This window comes from Callospermophilus lateralis, unplaced genomic scaffold (genome assembly GCF_048772815.1).
Source record: "Callospermophilus lateralis isolate mCalLat2 unplaced genomic scaffold, mCalLat2.hap1 Scaffold_84, whole genome shotgun sequence".
In the NCBI taxonomy this organism is placed as follows: Eukaryota; Metazoa; Chordata; class Mammalia; order Rodentia; family Sciuridae; genus Callospermophilus; species Callospermophilus lateralis.
Window position 1 is genome coordinate 6,568,492 of NW_027516477.1, and position 19,815 is coordinate 6,588,306.

General features: G+C 39.8%; 1 pseudogene; it reads right to left on the minus strand.

The window, feature by feature from the left end:
- Positions 1-18,960, minus strand: part of LOC143388158 (contactin-3-like) — a 93,791-nt pseudogene extending 74,831 nt beyond the window's left edge.
- Positions 18,961-19,815: the final 855 nt, after the last annotated feature.

A 19,815-nucleotide genomic window follows, 5' to 3' on the forward strand; every position in this document is an offset into this window, starting at 1 on the left:
GTCAATGATTATAACATTCAAAGAAATTGAAAGTAGTCTTCCTCGTTTATGTTGATTAAATATTATAGAGAATGCTTCTAAGAGAATAGTGTTTAGTGTTTTGAGCTCATGTAGAATTTTGATCTCATCTCTGCTGATCACTACCTTTTAGGCAAAAAATTCGAACTTCTTGTATTGCTTTTCCCACATACAAAAAGAACTATGTTGTCTCTTCCTTATTTTTAGCAAATAGGTATAAAGATGAATTTACATCATATATTTTTTTCATTTTTAGATAATGGTGCTACATAGATGGGATTTTATTCCTTTCCTCAAATCTATTTTTATACTAAAATTGAAAATTATTTTTCTAATTCTACTTTTTAAATGCATGTGGCTATTTTTTTTAGCTTTTAAGGTGATATGTGGACATTTCTCATAAAAAAGTAATTCATGTCACTTTATAGAGTATTGCAAAAGTCCTTTCTTGTCAATCTCATGACATGGAACAATTGTGAGGTGGGTTTATGCATATAAAGATGTTTAAGCAGAGTTTATTGATTATAAATAAAATAGCTTAAATTTTTTTAAAAAAAGACATAATTTTAAAGGTTTTTTCTTATTAGTTCATTACAGTTTTACGTAATATTGGGGTTCATTCTGACACAATCATAAAGCATGGGATTAAGTGGCTCTGATTGGACCCCAATGCTTCCCTTTCCCTACCCTCTCCTCCCTCCCCACCCCGTTCCCCTTCCTTTACAATCCTGGTCATTCTTCTATTTACTTGGAGTTTTTTTTTTTTTTTTAATTCGTGCCTTATGGTTAGAAACAAAGGCAGCACTCACTGTGGTATGTTCACTGTGTACCCAGGTTTGATCAGATTCCTTCTGCAGTTCTCCCCCCCTCCCTGTCCTTCCTTCCTTTCCTTCAATCCTTACCTCTGTTCCACTATCTCTCATCTATTTTCAAGGAACTTCCCCCACCAAAAAAAGGACATATTCAAACTTTGTTTTTTTTAATCTGACTTAGGCTTTGAATGATACTATAGATAGTAGAATGTTTACTTATTCAAAATGCATTTTTCTCTCAATAGCCACTCAGTTATATGGCTTCCCACTGATTATATATCTCTTATTCATTGAAGAATCCAAGTTTGCCTATCAAAATAATTAACTAATGAGAAAAAAAATCAAATGAATTTCAAATCTTATTATAAATAACTCAAACATTTTACCAAAAATTTTATCTTCCTTTCTATTCTCAAATGCATCCACGAATTCACATGTCCCCCAATGAATTCACTTGTCCCCTGAAAGAGAATAGAAACAGCCTTTATAAGTTGGAGCAGCCCAACACTGAACCACCACAGCAAATCTAGCATTTGATGAGCTCCCCTGATTTGGCTGGAGCCTCAGTCCAAGTCAAGAGGGAAAGACAGGGGGCTTCCAAGTCAAGGGAAGGCTGCAGCCCACTCTGCTTGCCCCTGAACTTGGAGAAGAGTCAGATCTGCACGTTGTTCTATAATTGCTTCTAGCAGTCTTCTCCCTGAGCATCGAGGCCCTGGCTCGTCAATACTTTTGCTGTCTAAGAGACAGAAATGAATTCAAACCATAGTTCTGGGAAGGACTGCAGCTCTTTGGACCGTCTCCTTAAACACATTTCTTACTCCTCACTTTACCTTCCTGTCTGAAAAATCTCCTTATTATGTGCAGCAGAGATGCTAGACATACAGAATGCTAAGTGGAGGGACAGTCGGCCTGAAGGGGCAGAGAACTATCTGTCTTTAGCAGGGACTCTGCTGCAGTGGCAAGCACATCTCCTGGAAAATGTACTCCTAGTTCTTCATTGGGCCATTTCCTTCCAAGGGGGAAAAAAAGCCCAAACTTCCCAGCTTCTCTTGCTATTCAGTATAGCAGGGAACTAATTTACTAATTGATGATCAATAAGGTACAAGGGAAAATGCTATATGGGATTTCAGAGAAGTCTCTTATAATGGAGAAAGTATACCTATTTCTACCATCCTCCTTGTGTTTGCCTGGGATGTCAGTGCGAGGTTGGAGCTCAGGCAGTCTTCTTGGTTCATGAGGTGAGGATGGTGGCAGAGCATGAGGGCTGGTGCATGTGTGTGTACCTGAGTCGAGGCAGACCTGATGTCTACCTTCAGAGAGACCAAGGAACCACTGAACTCCTAAACAACACTCAAGAAACTCCTTTTTCAGCCAGTGTTACTTTCAACACTTTATTTGTAGCATAACCTCATCCTTAATGATCAATGTTTCTACCAATGTCATTATGCTAAAGGTTTATATTATACAACTAGGTGAGGCTCAGAATTATTGTCTATATTTAACAGATGAAAAAAACTAAGGATTGTACATGTCCAAGTCAGAAATTCCAGTTTAGACTCCAGAACTTACAACGTCCCTGTACATTGTGGGAGTGAATCTCTCCTTTATGCCTTTAGCTAAATCTCTTAATCTTTTTAAAATCCCCTTTTAAAATTAAGATTAGAACCTCTGCCTACTCTGTATACTACTGTGAGGACAAGTGGCTTTATTGTTGTGTAACCCACAGAGTCCCGGGGAAATAATCGCTCTCTAATTCATGTATGCAATCAAACTACTAAAATGTTCCCACAACATAGTTAGCAATTGTTCAGAAGACTTAGCTTCTAGCACAGTCCAAAGGAACTGGTTTATACTGTCCTATTAAAACCAGTTTACAAAATCAAACTCCAAATCACTAATTAGCTTCCTGTTCCAGCAATCTCTTCTGTGTGGCACACACTGGGCTGGACTGGGTCTACCCACTTGGGTCCCAGTTTTGCCTGGTCCCCCTGTGCTTGCCTTTTAGGACGCTGTTTGCTGTCAAGGAATGGTGGCATTGCACATGCTGTGGGGTACTGACTCAGGAAAATCTCTCTGGGCCCATAATCTACAAGCAGTTCAACTGGGTTGCCTGCAAAAGGACTTTGCAATTTTAGAAAAGGGGTCTGAGTATGTTGTCCTGAGGTTTTACTGCATGTTTTTTTTTTCTTCTCATTTTCAAAAGTAATCACTGGGAGTTGCTTCAGCACTTCAGATCACCTATAAGATTCTGGAATCCTGTACAAACAGTGAGGCTGAAAAGGCTCAGTGGTTTCACCCTAGAGTCAAAAAGGCCCAGATGTCAATCAGAGAAGACTAAAGAATCACTTTAGCAAATCACACAATCCCTCTAAGTTCTGGTTTTCTCCTTAGCTCCAGAGATGTTTCAAGGAGATAATTTGTGTGCTCAGCTTCCTGTTGCTGGTGTAATGATTTACCCAAAACTCTGGGGCCTACACTCAGGCAAATGTATTCTCAAATGTTCTGGAGGTCAGAAGTCCAGTCTAGTTTTCAGTGGGCCAATATCAAGGCGTTAGCAGAGCCTAGCTCCTTCCCAAGGCTCTAGAACCTTCTGTGCTCCTTGGGACTGTTAGTAGAATTCACTCCCTGGAGGTCATGAAGCCAAGGCCCTGTTCCTGTGCCAGTGGTGCCTACTACAACCTACAATCCAGCCACACGCACGATGATCCTTCTTGTACCTCCCATCTGTCTGGGATCATCACATCTTTGAACATCAAATCTCCTTGGCCATCCTTCTGTCCTCCTCTTCCTCCTTTAAGGACTCAGGTGAGTTTGGACCCATACAACTAACTCAAGTTAATCTTTCTATCTGAAAGCTTACCTTTTACCACTTGCTGTAACATAGCCACGTGGTTTCAACCTATGGATACGGGCCCTTCGGGGTTGTTACTGTGATATTGCAAGCTGGGAGCACAGTATCTGGCAGATAGTAAGTACTTAATAAATAGTAATAACGGCTAGGACATATGCTTATTCTCTGCCAGGGATTGATCTCAGTGCTTTATGAATATTTATGCAGTTTGTCCATATAATCTTCTCAACATGAGGCATAAACTGTCATCATTTCCACTAACAAATGAGGCCCAGAAAGATGGGGTCACTTCACTGAGCTAGTAAAAGGCAGAAGGAAAATGCGAGGCCAGGCCCAGGGGCTCTTGAATTGTGCTTTTAACTCAGGTCATTCTACCTCTTCATTTCAATGCTATTATACAAACCAGTAAGCCTTGGCTGAAAGGAAACATCCGTGTTGTGTATGATTCAGCACAGGGGCCAGCAGCGTGTGTGTGCGTGTGTGTGTATAGATCTCTGCATGGGCTGTTGTGTTTTCATCTGCTCTTTGTTCTGCATGATGCTGCCTTGCTTCTGGGGCTGGCACTCCTTTACCATTCTGGTTGGTTCTCCCCAGAGGACTGGGGAAGAAACCCCTTGCTACAAGACAGGCTTCTATATGGGTAGAGATTCGATGAGGGGTTGTCTGTTTTCAGACTCCACCAACATGCGACTGTCACCATGAGAGTATCAGAGAACAAAACTAGTACTGTGCTGATTCTTGAACACCTCCTGGCCCACTGAGATGCTACGGTACTGAGGCTCATGTGGAAGACCTGCTGTGACCTTACGGAATATGAAAAGGAAGTCGGCGGCCACTTGTGTGGACAAGAGAATACCTTTCTCGCTCTTGCACCACTGTGTCCCCCTTCTTCCAGAAAGACAGCGCCCTGGGGGAGGCCCTGGGTTTACAATCCAGGCTCACCAGACTGCACACCTGGGCCTGAATCAACCTCTTCATGGGATTCTTTGAAAAATCCGGAGCAGAGGCTGAAAAGAATGAAAGGAGAGAGAATGAGAGATCATCGATTTAATGAGCACTGGATCATGTTTTTAACTTCCTGTAAATCTGAAAGGTTGACAGTACAGCCGTGTTTAGATTTAAGGTGACAGGCATGATGTTGGCACCAGATTTATTTGATTTATGGTGCACCACTCATGGGGTTTCACTGTTAAAAAAGAAATGTGTGCTATGGTGTTTGGGGCAGGCCCTAAATCTTGAAACAATTACTTTATGTAGGAATTTTTAATGTTGACTGTAAATGCTTTAAAATAGCTCACTGAACTAAAGGAGATCACTTAGTACAGAAAACTTTTAAAAGCTCATCCCATGAAGACAGGTTAGGACTTACCTCTGCTGACTACCAGAGCACAGCACTTGGATAACCATTTGTGCAGAGGCAGTCTTGTGCCCTGTACAAGTGCTGGCAGCCTCTCTGTCCTCCATCCACCAAATGCTAATATCACACAAGGGCCCCATCCCTCCCCCTACTTACAACCACCAATACTATCTGCAGGCATTTCCAAATACACTTTGAAGCAAGACTGTGTTCTGTTGAAAGCCGATGAGCTACCCCATCAGGGTCTTATTGCCCTCTGGCCATAAGGATTGGTCAGTGATAAGCAGATAGATGCATAATGACTCAAATCAGGCTACCTGAGGCCACTGATCGCAGGGCTATGGCTTGAGCTTAAGCTATTAAGAAAGCCATCATTTTTTCCCCATGGATTGACTATGATAATAAACTCAATTTCTTGGGAAACTTCACATGGAACCTAATACCCATGATGGTATTTGCACCCTAGATCAAGTTAGGCTGAAATCTGCAGTCTCCATTTAAATTGCATAGACTGATGAACTCCTTCCTTCCTCCCCCTTTCATTCCCTCCCTCTACCTCCCTTTCTTCTTTCTTTGCCTATTTTATGCTATGCCAAAACAGGATAAAATGTTGATTTTTCCATCATTTGTAATGTAAGTATCCTTTGGGAAAATTGCCCTAAACATGATAAAACATATAATTTCTCCTCTTACATCTGGTGCAACAAGAAGAAAAGAATTCATAATTCAGTTAGTGAAACCTTGGCTAATTAAGGCTTCAGTATGTCCAGTGTTGGACGAGAATAAAGACAAAAGCAACCCCTTTGCAATCAAATGGTATTGATTTCAATTTTGGTATTTGCTTTGATGGCCCATCAGCAGGAAAGGCCAAGATCACTTTTGCGTTAAGAAGCATTCCTTCACCACAAACCTGGAGCTGGACAGAGATGGGTCAGGCCAACACTTTCTTCCTTCTGTGGATTTACTTCAACTTTTGGTTTCTAATTTTGTCCCTCATCACTACTTTTCCTTAGAAATCATTCAAATGCATGCTTTGGTTAGAAACCCTGAATAATCATGTTTGACACTCTAAGTGTTACTAGATGCAGGAATCCAATATGTAAAGCACATACTTCAGTTTCTGGCAAGAAGGAAGGATTCAAGAACAATGAAGAGCAGAGAAAATTGGTCTTACCGACAACCTTGAGTTCAGCACTGGAATAGACGAGTCCATGTTTGTTTTCTGCGATACACTGGAACATGCCAGAATCAGTCACATATAAGTTTGATATTGTAAGGGCACTGTTTTCTATCTGTATTCTCTCCTAGACAATAACAAAAATGTCTTGCGCATGAGCAAAATTTTAGAAGAAAAAATGAGCACTACTCACTACCATTTCAATCAGACACAACATGTCTACCTTTTCCTCAGTGTATTAAGCGGGCTCACCTGAAATTGAACCTTTTCCTTCTTTGAAAGATGAGAGACACACTGGAAATATGAATAAGCATCATACAGCCCCAAAGTACATTAGTAAAATAAATAATAAATCCAGAAGTAAAATATGGAAGTCCTTTTATTTTTAACCCATGTTAAAGTTTCATACTTTAAAGGATGTTCCATTGTATCAACTGAAAAGACTTTCACTACAGTTTTTAAAAACCGTGTGAGTTGGAAAATTATAAATTTATTGTATAAAAAGTGTTCTTGAAAACACACATATTTACCAGGGTTTTTTAAAGAAGTATGGATAATTATGTCTAGAAATGCAAAGGAACATAATTGGCTTAGTAAAAAAAAAAGAGCCAAGATTACATAGCTAAAGAGTGAAGGTGAATCAGAAAATCAGTGCTCAGGTAACAGGGCAACCGAGTAATAGATACAATTATTCTCCAGAGGCCATACAAGTTGAAAAACAGAAAAACTTTCTATATTTGATAAAAGAATACCTTCTCTGGTTTCAATACCAAAAGCATAGTGTATTATTTTATAGACTAAGTTCACAAAACCACAAATCACCCTTAGCCAATGAAAATATGAAAAGTTGCAAATATCTTCTCATTGGCAGACTGGGTACTTGACTGGGTTATTATTCTCCATTCATTCCACTCCTGAGATATAAAGGAAAAGAGTGAAAACCACGAGTCACTTTTGGTAGTGGGAACTAGAGAAAGCATTCAGGTAACACAGAGCAGGCTGAGGGCAGAATGACAGGCAGGCTGTCTTACCTCAAGCACCAGGGCATCTCCATTCTTCAACCACTGGTAGGAGGGCTTGGGCTTTCCACTTGCCCGACATTCCCAGTAAAGACTCTCCTCCACAACCATTTCCACATCTTTTATGAGCTGAACCAAATGAGGCTTTGCTGTAAAGCAAACAGCAAATAAAAAGTAAAAGCCTTATCCAGGTAAATACAAATGAATATTAGGCTCCAGGTAACAGATTAAAGTGACCAGGAAGACAGAATCATATTTAATCCACTAAGTATCTACTGAGTGGACGTATAAAATTTGAAGATGGATGCTGCAATCTCTCATTCCCTAAGCCAAATTCATTAAGCTTCTAATTCAGTTTTCCAAACTCTGCGATCTGTATGATATTCTTCAGGTGTCTATTAATAGAGAGTAATGCAGGTACACAAAGTTGATTTTTTTCAAGTGTATTTCTGAATCATGAGATCACAAGTGATGACAACTTAATAAGTGATTGACGGTAAAATGCTGGTCTTCATTAGGAACTAAATATTAATTTTCATAGGAAAGAAATTTCTATAACTGAGTAAAACAATTTCCATCAAGTTACAAATAACTCATAATTAAATACAAACCAGTGAACGTCTCAGGAACCTCTGAGTGAATTAAAATGAAACAGCAAAAGATGGATAAATTGGTTTCACTTGAATCATATGATATTTTTACCGGAAAGAGAAGAAACTGATGCAACTTTAAATTATGTATGCAAATCAGTTGGATCGAGTAGATTAATCATTTCCATTTATGTTTTACAAGGTATTTGGAAATTCTTTTTACAGATAAAAGCAATGTGCCACTTGCCATGGAAGCCACTCAATATACACAGTGTATTCCGCCAAGTCTCAGCTTGCAATCTAGATCCCAAACTGGGAGGTGAGATGTCTTACTGGTTTCACGTTGCATTATGCATGCGATGTGAACTGTGGAGTCGTATTTGCATTCCCCATATGGAGGAACAGTTTATCTATTTCTATTTAATTGCGACCATGGGAAGATTTGTCTCTCCATTTCTATCTCATAAAATTGCTTTTTTGTAAATGAAATTGAAATGAAACTCAGGCTATTTAGCTTTTACCAAAAATGTACCACCCTAAGTTTTTTCTTGTTTATTTTTTGTTGTTTTGTTTTTGTTTTTTATCTGTTTTATATAAAACTACTTGCCCAATATGAAGTATAGTTCAGTCCAAAATCACTGCTCTCCACTTTATATTACAACACGTTTTCCTTTTTCAGGAATTACCATGCTGAAATGGAATGAGATCTCAAATAAACTCATGGGTAAGATTTTGACGGAGATTTGAGTTGCCAGCAAAAATTTCCAAGCAATGTACATATTAGTATTCTTCTTCTCCAAATGGGAGGATCATTTGCTGGACCAAGCCAACCCTGGGATTATAACTGTCACATTAATCACAGTTTCCTCCTTTATCCATCACATGAGATCCAAATATTTTATCAGACCACGTTTTACATGAAATATTAGAACAGACAGAGAACTACATGGCATTTATTGAATGCACAATCTTAGTCTTCTAAAATGGAAACTTCCGTGAAACTCTATGTATTTAATTTCTGATTTATTTCTTAGGTACATATCATATTATCTATAAAACAGACTAAAGCAAGAGTCTACCTTCTTTATGAAGTACAGCAGATGATATTGGTTTTCTATTGTGAATTGTTTTCTTCTTTTTCTTATTTCTAAAATAACCTCGTGTTTTCATTCTCTCTCTGCTCACCTTTCCCATAAACCCCAAGGAAACTTCACCTTTCACTGTGTTCCAGAAGGAGGATCTTACATTGTCTAATTCAGTTTCCGTTACAGTGGTTGTTTTATGGGTAAACATGCAGCCAAAGAGATCTGAGGAGCAGGTGGCTAGACACCTCATCCCTCCTGCCCCTGGTCTGCTCCTCACTGTTTGTGGCCATTTTGGATTATAGCAGATGCCAACTTGTGGAAAAAGGAAAAGGACAAATGAGGAAAGAAAAGTAAAAATAAGAGACTGAGCCACAGTCTGATAACAAATTCCTGTTTCCCATCATCTGAGACATATAGTGCTTTATGATTGAGGCAGGGATTCTGCTACAGAGAGGTAAAGACACTGCTGAAACATGAAGACAGCTGGACTTTGCTGTGCACTCTCTCCACGGTCACTTGTTTTCCTGGGAGGGAGCAAAAAAAGACACTAGCCTACGTAGGAACAAAGGTGACTTCCTTTGTGGGGGCTTTGAGCTGTACAGCCATGTAAGTTAAGTGCTCATCTTCTCACCACTTCCACCATTTCCACATTGTCCCACCAACTGAGACCTGGACACCCAAGATGCTTCCCTCCATACCCAACTCCTTATGTCAAAGAAGAGACAATCAGAAGACAGAAGGACTTGCGCTACTAGTTCAGGTCTGTGTTTCATCTCTGACAGATCATAAAAGCTCAAGGTAACATAACAAGTATGGATCTTGTCAGAGCTTTTGCTTTCACAGACTTCAGATTTTTGATGGGGACCTGAGAAGTCCTACCATTTCAGTAACTGTCTGTGTACCCCGCTTGTCCCTGTAACATCCCCGTGTGCTAACCAGGTGGGCACTGCACACTGCTTCAGTTCTCAGTTTCCAAAACAAATAGACCATTATCCAATTTGCCTTTCACAAAATTGGTGAATGCACACTAGTTTTTACAATGTCTCTAATGATTAAATTGCAAATTTGTATTCAATGAGCTTACATTTATATGTATTTTACAGATGCAATTTGTAAAACCATGTATTTATACTTTCTAAATCATATTTTCATCAAAACCAAGGGGCTTGAATTTTTTTAAAACAAAAGGAAATTGGAAATGAATTTTGAAAAGAAAAAGACAATCTAATTTTCCTCCAAAGAGACTCTAAATAAGGGTAACATTATTATTCTTTCCTTATCCAAATTGAGCAGTACATCAAATAAATGTGATTACAAATTAAAGGCAGCAAATAGAGTACAAATACTTTATTGTACAGGACCAAATAATACTGATAAACTCAACAAGATTCTGAGTTTATTTGGATTCTTTGATACAGTAATTGTAATTCTTCCCAGTAGGCAATTTTTTCTGCTTAGAAAAAGACAAGAAAGAAAGATATAAAACCGCCTTTCATAGAGAAGAGAGCAGACAGAAAGGAGATCTCTCTCTAATGTATTAAGGGTATAAAAGGTCATTCTTAAAAAAGTATAAAATACTTCATTACCATATGATTTATTTTAAAATGCAAAGGAAATAAATATCCAACCTATTGCATATTTTTATTTCTTTTTAATTCCTTCCTGCTATGACAGATGTCCATCCTCACTGAGCAGAATAAGAAAGAATAAAATGCAGAACAAGTTAAAAAAGGAGATTCTGCTGCAATCTCCCCACAATTTGCAAATCCAATTTGCCCAAGCCAGGGATGCTCACCATAGTAGGTGAGACGCCCTCTGGCCACATTCTTTCCTCGTGAATTCTCAGCAATGCATTCATAGGAGCCTGCATCTTCCTGCTGGAAGGTAGGGATTTCAAGCACACCATTGAACTTCCTCAATTTGATTTTGCTGGGGAAAGGCATCCCATCACTTCTTCTTCACTTAATCTGGGGTACAGGGCTAAGAAGAAAACCATCAATTGGTTTGCTATTGTCTGGAAGCCTTTTGGACTTGAAAAAAGAAAGCTTTGGTTAAGATAGATCCAAAGTGGTGGGTTTCAAATGTATAACATTCCAGTTTTCACTTACACACATGAGGCCAAAAGATTTAACCCTTGAAGTTGATATTTTAACAAAAATAAACTGCAGTTTTCTTGACTAAATTCATGATTTACAGGAAAAACAAAAAAATAAAGCCTAAAATATATAATACAACAAACGGACATGAGAAAGAACACCATTTTAGTTCATGAAATTAGACAGGCATAGTAATTTTCTCCAAATCATCTTGAAAATTTCAAATTACATTATATATGTATACTATATATGCATATTTTTCTCCTGCATTATTTCCTTCCTTCTAAATGTAAGTAAATTTTAGAAGTAAAGGGTAGCCTGTCACAATCCACCCCAATCTCTTACAGCAACCCAGTGGAAGAGCACACAGAATGAACATAACAAAATTTACTTTCCAAGGGCAAAACATTCCAATTTCACAGTTGAACCTTTAGCTGCCGGGAGAGTTTCCGGAAACTGAACTTCAATTTTGAGCTCCTATTCACCCATCACACCTGTGAATGCAGAATATTAAGTTGATAGTCCTGCCTTTGAAATTGCCTTGTTTTCTTAAATAAAACTTTATTTTGCTCCATGGGGAACTAACTTTTTGCAGTGATTTAAGTTACTCACTGGTGCTAACCTGGCTCAAACATGCAACATTAATAAGCACTTAAGAACTTGGAATTCTCAGATTCATAAGTATTTACAAGTTGTCCCACTACAGGGAACACCGTACATTTTATACTGTAGAAAATGGGAGGCTTCTGTCACTCTGTATTCAATGTGGACATTTGTAGTCAAACTGAAATAAACAATGAATGCATTGAGACTTACTGAAACTTCCTTAGGAACCAAAATTATAGTGGAAAATTTACTTCATGATACCCCAGTAGCATAGACACCAACCTTAAACTTATTAAATGGCTCCCTGGAGTCAAGAAATGGTGACTTAATAAACAGGAGAGGTCAAACTCAATTTTAAGGGCCTGGAAGGTGTTTCCATACTGTGTGTTCTGGCATTGTGCCCTATTAGATGTGACTTAGTTAAAATGGGTCCCTAGCTAAGGGGCAGCAAATCTGTTCCCACTGCTGCTTCACAGACTCTTAAAACAGCAGCCATGGAGGTGTTGATGAAGCAGATTTTTAATTTTGTTTTTCAGTGATGCCTTTTAATCTCTAACAAAATACTCAGCACTTTAGGAATCTCCAGCGGGCAAGTCAGAGCAGGTGACTTCCTGGGCTTGATGGGAACAAAACCTGGGTCCCAGCTCTGGGTCCTCAGGCCTGCTTCAGTGCTCCCCTGCTGCCATCTTGAAATTCTTCATGATCTTTAAATGAGGAACCCCTGTTCCATTTGACAGTGGTCTATGAAAGCTATGGAGGAGGTCCTGAGTAAGGATTATGTAAAGGACCTAGGGTTTATGTAATTAATTCTGTCACCTACTCATCAATAATCTTTGCCCCTCTGAGTGATAATTTTTCCAGATATATTTCTCACTTTTCCTAGCTCGCTTCTGCCTGTAGTCAGGACCCTATTTGCAGTCAGAGGACACCGAAACATTTCCTACCATCAGAGTGCAGCATCAGGGGAGTGGGGGAGCCCAGCACTCTGGCATGTGTCACCATATTTGTCACTATGCAGGTGTAATTCCCCACATCAGATGGCTCCACCTTGGCAATGTAGAGGTGCCCTGTCTCTTGAGAGACAAATCTCTGACTATCTTCTTCAACAAATGATGGATATTCATTGAAGATCCAAGCATAGGATAGTTCTAACAAAAGTTGGGGAGAGAGAAATAAATTCCATGATTAAAGTCAGTTTCTCACAGGAGACCTGAAATATACAAAATTACCTTCGCTTCAAAGGCATGCTGGGTGGTTTTGCTGTGGTTCTAGAAGAGAAAGAGATGAAATGATTCTGCATTCCTTCTCTGCTATGATGGAAACAGTTGATCAGCACCCTCTGGGAGCCATGATATTGCTCTCAGCACCACCTATACTCCACAGGCCTCCTAACAGCCTCTGGCCTGGGTCTTCCTCCCTTTTAGCCTGTACTTTTGTACTGTGCATTCTATGCTATTTCAAAATTACCAACAGAATCAAGGCAATTCTGACATCAATCTTTGCACAACTTTCTATCTTCTTAGGAATAATGCATAATTGCTTAAACTCAGTAGGAGTCCCTTCAGGGCCAAGTCCCTGCTCAAAGTCTCTCAAAGCCTCTCTTTTTGTTTCCTTCACTTTCAACATTGTTATTGTTTGGATGTGCAGTGCCCTCCCAAAGCTCCTAACTTAATGCAGAAATATTCAGAGGTAAAATGACTAGATTGTCCGAGCTGCAACCTTAACCATCCATCTTACTTTTGATGGACTGACTGGGTGGTCACTAGGCAGGTAGGGGAGGGCTAGAGGAGGTGAGTCCCTGGGGGTATGTTGTAGAAGAGTATATCTTCTTGCAGTAGCTTCCCCCTGCCTTCTCTCAGCTTCCTGGCTACCATGAAAAGAGCAGTACCTCTCCACCAAGTTCTGCCAATCTCAGGATCAGAGCAGCCTCTAGAACTTTGAGTCAAAATTAACTTTCCCTCCTCTAAGTTGTTCTTGTCAGATATTTTGATCACAGTGACAGACACCTGATTAACAAACACCAAACCACATTCTGCTGACTTCCACAGAGTCTGCAAAAATTTCTCTCCAACATCAGGAATCAACTCCTCAAGGAAGATTTCCTTAAAGGTCTTTATCTCGGTTGGGCCCCTACATAGGGCAACCCAAGGCATCTTTCAGGGAATGCATTTATCACCGGAGAAGTCATGATCTATTTACTTATCTGTCTTCCTATCATGTGATAAACAAGTAATGCTAATTTTACTCCAACTGTTCCTCTTTCTCCTCAAATTAGGAGTGGAAGTCAGTCATCAGGCTTCATTTCCAAGTTCTTGAAGCATCCAAAGCCATTTAATAAGTCCTTGATCAACACTTGTTAATTAAGAATGAATTCATGCTACTGACTATGTAAGTAAAGTCTGCTATGAGTGTGTCCATGAACTTCAGGGCCTATGGAAAACAACTTTATGCAGAAGAGCTCTTGTTCTCTGCAATAACAGGGGCTAAATAATACCATGCTGCTTGGTTCTAGTTGGCTGAGATGGTTCAGATGCCAGTGGGTATTGAAGCACAGTGGCTGTGGGTGGCTCCTGGACTCCTACTTCTCTGCTCATTTTTTTTTTTTTTTACAGTTGTATTGACCTTACCGTACTGGTTAAATAATGTAATGTTTTCCTGAAAGAACTTTTGGAAAATAGGTACAAATAAAAATAACTACTAGGTGACAAGTTCAAAGGCATTTAATGTATTATTTTGATGGTTAAAGATCTTTGAATGTGGTAGGGTTAGGGACAGGAAACCATCATACAGATCAGACTGGGCCAATGTGTGTGATTGGAGGAGAACTAGAATAGGTCGAAGCAGAGTGACAGGTGACAGTCTTGCATGACTAAAGAACAAACATGGAAGGACAAGAGAACTCTCAGCAAAAAAAAGGAATAAAAGCACTTCAGGTACAGCCTAGGGCATGTGAAAGGCCAAAATGGAGAAAGCTTGCCAAGAACTTGGAAATGAAGCCTGATGACTGACTTCCACTCCCAAGGCAAACACAAATGCTCAGTGTCTCCCAAGATCAGCCAATGAACCGCGAAAGGAACGCTCAGAAATCTAGTTTTAAGGTTGAACTGATTTTTCAGTCATGTTAGTAGAGCATGTTTCATGAAGGTCTAATGAGTCAGGCGCTAGGTTGTGAAATATGAAGCTGTCTACTGAGTTGTATGAAAATAAAATGTGTTGCGAGTCTCAGCAGTTACTCTCATGCCTAAACTGATTCCTATTTAACCACCATTACAACAGTACTGAATGAACTATAAAGACAAATAATGCTGATAGAGTAGGCTGAATTTATTCTGTAACTGTTAAAACTAGCAGCTATTGTTATCTATAGCCCTCTGGGGTCTTTCTGCTGCTCTCAGTATCCAGACCTATGTAACATCCCCAATGCCCACAGACTTACCATGCTTGAAGGGAGGCAAGGGACTTTGCTCTTCTTTCCAAAGTGTTCTATATGTGAAATCAATATGGCTGCCCTCTCTCTTTCCTGAGGCAGCCAGAAACTTCTACAGCTCCCCAACATGCAACACTTTTACTGGGCATTTGAATTAAGAAGTCAACTTATTAAACTAATTTATGTTAAAATGAGAACAGATGATGGAGAGAACTCACAATCTGCAGCAAAAAACCTACAGTCTGGTAAATGCATACAAGAGAACATCAGAGAGCAACGAGAATACAGGGACAATAGCTTTGTGCAACAAATAACCCAAATGTAATTTTAGCTGAAAATATTCAACATAAAACAATATATGTAAGACTATATTTATAAGCTTTCTTTTAATTCTAAAATTAATATTGGTAACATTTAAATGTTGTTAAAGTGTTCTATTATTCTAGAGATTATGATGATTTTTGTCTATATGACATAGGAATGGTTGTTAGGAAAAATAAAATGAAGAAATCACATTAAAATCATTTTGAGTTGTTTCCTAAGTGTGCATGAATACATAAATATGGAAAAAATCCAGGAGATGACTCTGGCAGACAGAGATGTTCCACTCAGGTGTCATTTTAGTAGAACCCACCACATAGAACACAGTTGACCCCAGCCTTTGCCTGCAGTCCTTTGTGGGTTGGCTACGCCCCCCAGGGTAGCGCAGAGCTTTCTCCAACTGGCAGCTGTGGCTTGAGCACCCCCATCACCATGGCCATGGTGTTATCAGAGCTGGGCAGCACTCTTTCTTCCTGTAAGGTTTTCCTCCTCTTTTTTTGTACACAGATATGGGAACCCAGTATCTGTGAACTCAGCCTGTTTCTGTGCTGTCCCCCTCACCCTTCACAGGTACTTCTCCAGTATCTTATTTTTTTTTCTTCAAGTCTGATCCTTTAACTGCATTATGACTTCTGATTTTAGGGAACTGAGGATATAAAGGTTGCTGAAATTGAGTCACAGACTCTTCTGTATTTGGAATGTCCCTCCCTTTGAATCTGCAGAAAACGTCCATCTACAATGACTTTCTTTCCTAGGGATCACCTCCTCTCTTCACTTTCACCAAATTGATCCCCTGTGCACACCCTAGGCTCTCCAAATATGCACAGCCTGAGCTGACTGACAGATAGACCCTGCCCTCCCGACAAGGGAGGGTCATGGGCATCCCAGTCCACAGTAGCATCCACTGACCCTGTCCGGATGCTCCACCACAGGAAGAAGAAAACAATTCTCCATTTATGGGGCCCTCACCTCTATGGTGAGGCCCCAAACCTATGACATATCTTGAAAGAGATGCTGAATAATAAAATGGTCTTCCGCTGCAACAGCCTCAGAAAACCAAGGCAGTAAAGATCCTCAGCTGGGATGATGAAAAACTAACGTGATTTTCAGGAAAGATCAGGAGAAGAAACAGTAGAAACAGGAAGAGGAGAGGAGCACTGGGGCTAGAAGCAGTCATGCTGAAATTCGAATCTGAGATGGAGGCAGGAAAGCAGAAGTAAATGTCCTTGGAGTGCTGGGAACAATGAGGTAAACGTTTGAGAGAGAGTTTGGGCCTAATGCTGGTGTGGCAAACACAGTAACTGCCCCAGAAGTCCACATCCTATCCCTGAAACCGGGGAACCTGTAACCTGGCACGGCAAGAGGGACATTGCAAATCAAATTAAAATAAAGAGGTTGAGATGGGAAGATTGTCTTGGACTTCATGGGAAGGTGAAATGTGATACTAAGGGTCCTTAAAGAGAAAGGCAGGGTGTTTAAGGCCAAAGAAGAAAGGATGTACAGAAAGAAGTAGGCAAGGGAGTCAGAGAGGCATCTCAAACGTTGTGACCTGGGATTGAAGACAATGGGAAAAGCCACCAGTGAAAAACTGAAAGTGGCCTATGGAAGCCAGAAAAGACCAGGATCTGAATCTTCAAAAGGAGAGACACCTCGATGTCAGTGGCCACTCACCCCTGTTGGACCTCTGTTCTCCAAAACTGTAACACAATAAATGTGAGTTTTTATAAGTGACTAAGTTTACAGTAATTGGTTACAGTAATGACAGGAAACTAACATAAATAAGACCAGCTAATAACAATTGGAAATTTATAATGTGCAACATACCACGCTAAATGCTCTAGATAAAAGTTACAAAGGAAAACAAATGAGCAGAGACAAAAAACTGGAGGAAGCCTGTATTGGGAAAGCCAACGCAGAAGCAGGCAAGATCAATGTAATCCAGGGAGGGAGTATCAGAGTATTCAAAAAGAGGCAGAGGCAGATAGATGTCAAACTACAGCAGCTCAAACCAAATGAATTAGTGATTATTTTTTTACAGAACTTCAGACCCTTAAAGACTCATGGAAGAGAATCAAATCTGCATTTAATATGGTTTTGTGTCATGAGAGGTCTGCAGAAATTTGTAGCACCTACCTTTGTTTATAGACTTTCTCTTTGAGATGGAATGAAACATAACTTTTATGTCTTAGATCTGCAATAACTTTTCATTTATTGCCTGCATGACAATGTTAAAATATATAGGGCCTCACTCTAAAAGCAGTTGAGAACTGTGTGATATATTGCATTCTGAATAAAGTAAAAAGTATCTGTTATAATACTATCAGAGTTTACTTATCATAAAAATCTGCATTTGCAATAAATGTTAATTGTATACTGCAATGGAAAATATATATCACTTCAGCATTCTTTGGAGGTTTTTCAGAATCATTTTATGTACTATGATAAATAAAAAGCTGTAATAAAAATGGTAATTTTATATACTCAAATGAGCTAGACTTTACAGAACCTTTCACAACCTCTTGAGTAAATCGTAAACACATTATGCCAAAACAACATGGCCAGTGGGCTCTCTATTAACAATACTATGTGAATATTAGTAATCTGAAATATTTTTTATTAGCTAAGAGGATTTACCGATCAAAGTCATAAATTAGGAAAATGAAGTACTGACAATCTATTTTGTAAAAGTAATATGTGATGAATGATTTCAGTTCTCTGGCCACACTCCTACCCAGGTCACTCAAATATAAAACCAGTCAGTTTAACATGAAATATGTCACTCTAGTGTTTACCTGCAGAAATATTAATACACATGCTGCTGGCACTTAAGGGTTTATTTCTAGTTCCATTATAAAATTCCATTATGAGGGAGATTTAATCTTTTGCCCAGGCATTTTCTAGAAGAAATTCTGTCAAACAAAATTGCAGTTTGGCAAAATTGTAAAAGTCACTTGGGCCATCTTCTGTGGTGCCAACTGGGAAGTCTGACCTACTTTAAAACAAGACACATTTAAAAGTGTGTGCAAGTCTGCCTGATGTCAGTCAAGATTCTTGTCTGGGAAGAGAATTCTGCTCCAGTGCTTACAGATGACACTTCCTGGGCAGAAGGTCTGTTGCAGTACATATTCAACAAGCTAAAACACCATGATGGAAAATGGGAGATGACTGAAGGTTTGAAGGACAAATGGCCAGTGGTCAGGAAGACGTCTATACTGAAGGGTGAAATGTAGCTGGCCTGCTAACATGCCAGGGGGTCCTTTCAAAACCTGTTTCATAAATGGTTACTTTGGGGGCAAGATGACCATAGAGAATGGGTTGCTAGTTCAGACTATAAACATCTACCAAATCCATTCTGAACTGGACTGCCTCTAAGTCGGACATGTGTCCAATAAAGAGAACCATGAAAGGAACCGGATTTCCTTTCTTCCTTCTTCCTCATGGCAGGTGTGCACTGGTATGGCCAGGGGTCAAGACTAGACTCTTGCTCCTTTGTAAACAAAGCATTTTGAAGCAAACTCACATGCGTTCAATCACTCTGGTCTGCCTGTGGCTCCTTGCATGCTGTGACTGCAGAATTGAGCAGCTGCGGCACAGACGACATGGTGGGTAAAGCTTTCAATATTTATCTGACCTTTCAAGAACGTTTTCTGACCCCACTCCAGGTCAGTGTTATCTAAAGACCAAGTTAGAGCCTGGCAATGTCCTTGCTGTCCTCTGTTACCATACCAGCTCTTTTTGTTGGTGATCATGTTGTCCTGACTCCCTCAGGGAGCTCCTGCAGGTCCCCTGACATGGGAGTACTCCACAACTCCAGTCTCTGTCTCTTTTTTTAGTGACAGCCTTACTGAGCACACGTGGGCCATTTTACAAGGTCACAGACCCATCCAGTAGAGGACGCAGTATTCTGACACACTCTGTCACCACCATTTTTAGTCCCACCCTTGTCTTTTAGGATTGTAGTGTTTTCTGTGGATGCCAGCCTCATCCATCCTCCTCTGACTCTCCAAGGTACTGCCATCCCTTGTCTTTCTTTTAAATGCTTCCTGCAGGAGGCTTTTCTCTTAACAAGTGACCCATCGCTTTCCTGGTCCCATAAGGATCTAGCAGCATCTTTGGGATGATCAAGTGAAGCTCTTTCCTCCATATTTGTTAGTGTGGAATCACAGAGAGCACATCTAAAACCATTTTATGTATTTGTGTGCATATATGAATTCTTTTTCTCATAAAGGATTTATTTATTTTAAATTAACTTTCCTTTTCTAATCACCAGGGTAGGATTGAGCCTGCCCTTCCCTCTTTCTCCAAGGAGATCTCAAGATGAGGTGTTGGAAGTTTGGGCCATACTCAGTGACTCTCAAAGCATGATGTTCAACAACGGCTTGGAATAAATGAGGAAGACAAGCAAAACCACTGCAAGGCATTTAGTTCCTTCCAGAAGCTGCCAAAGAAATATAGC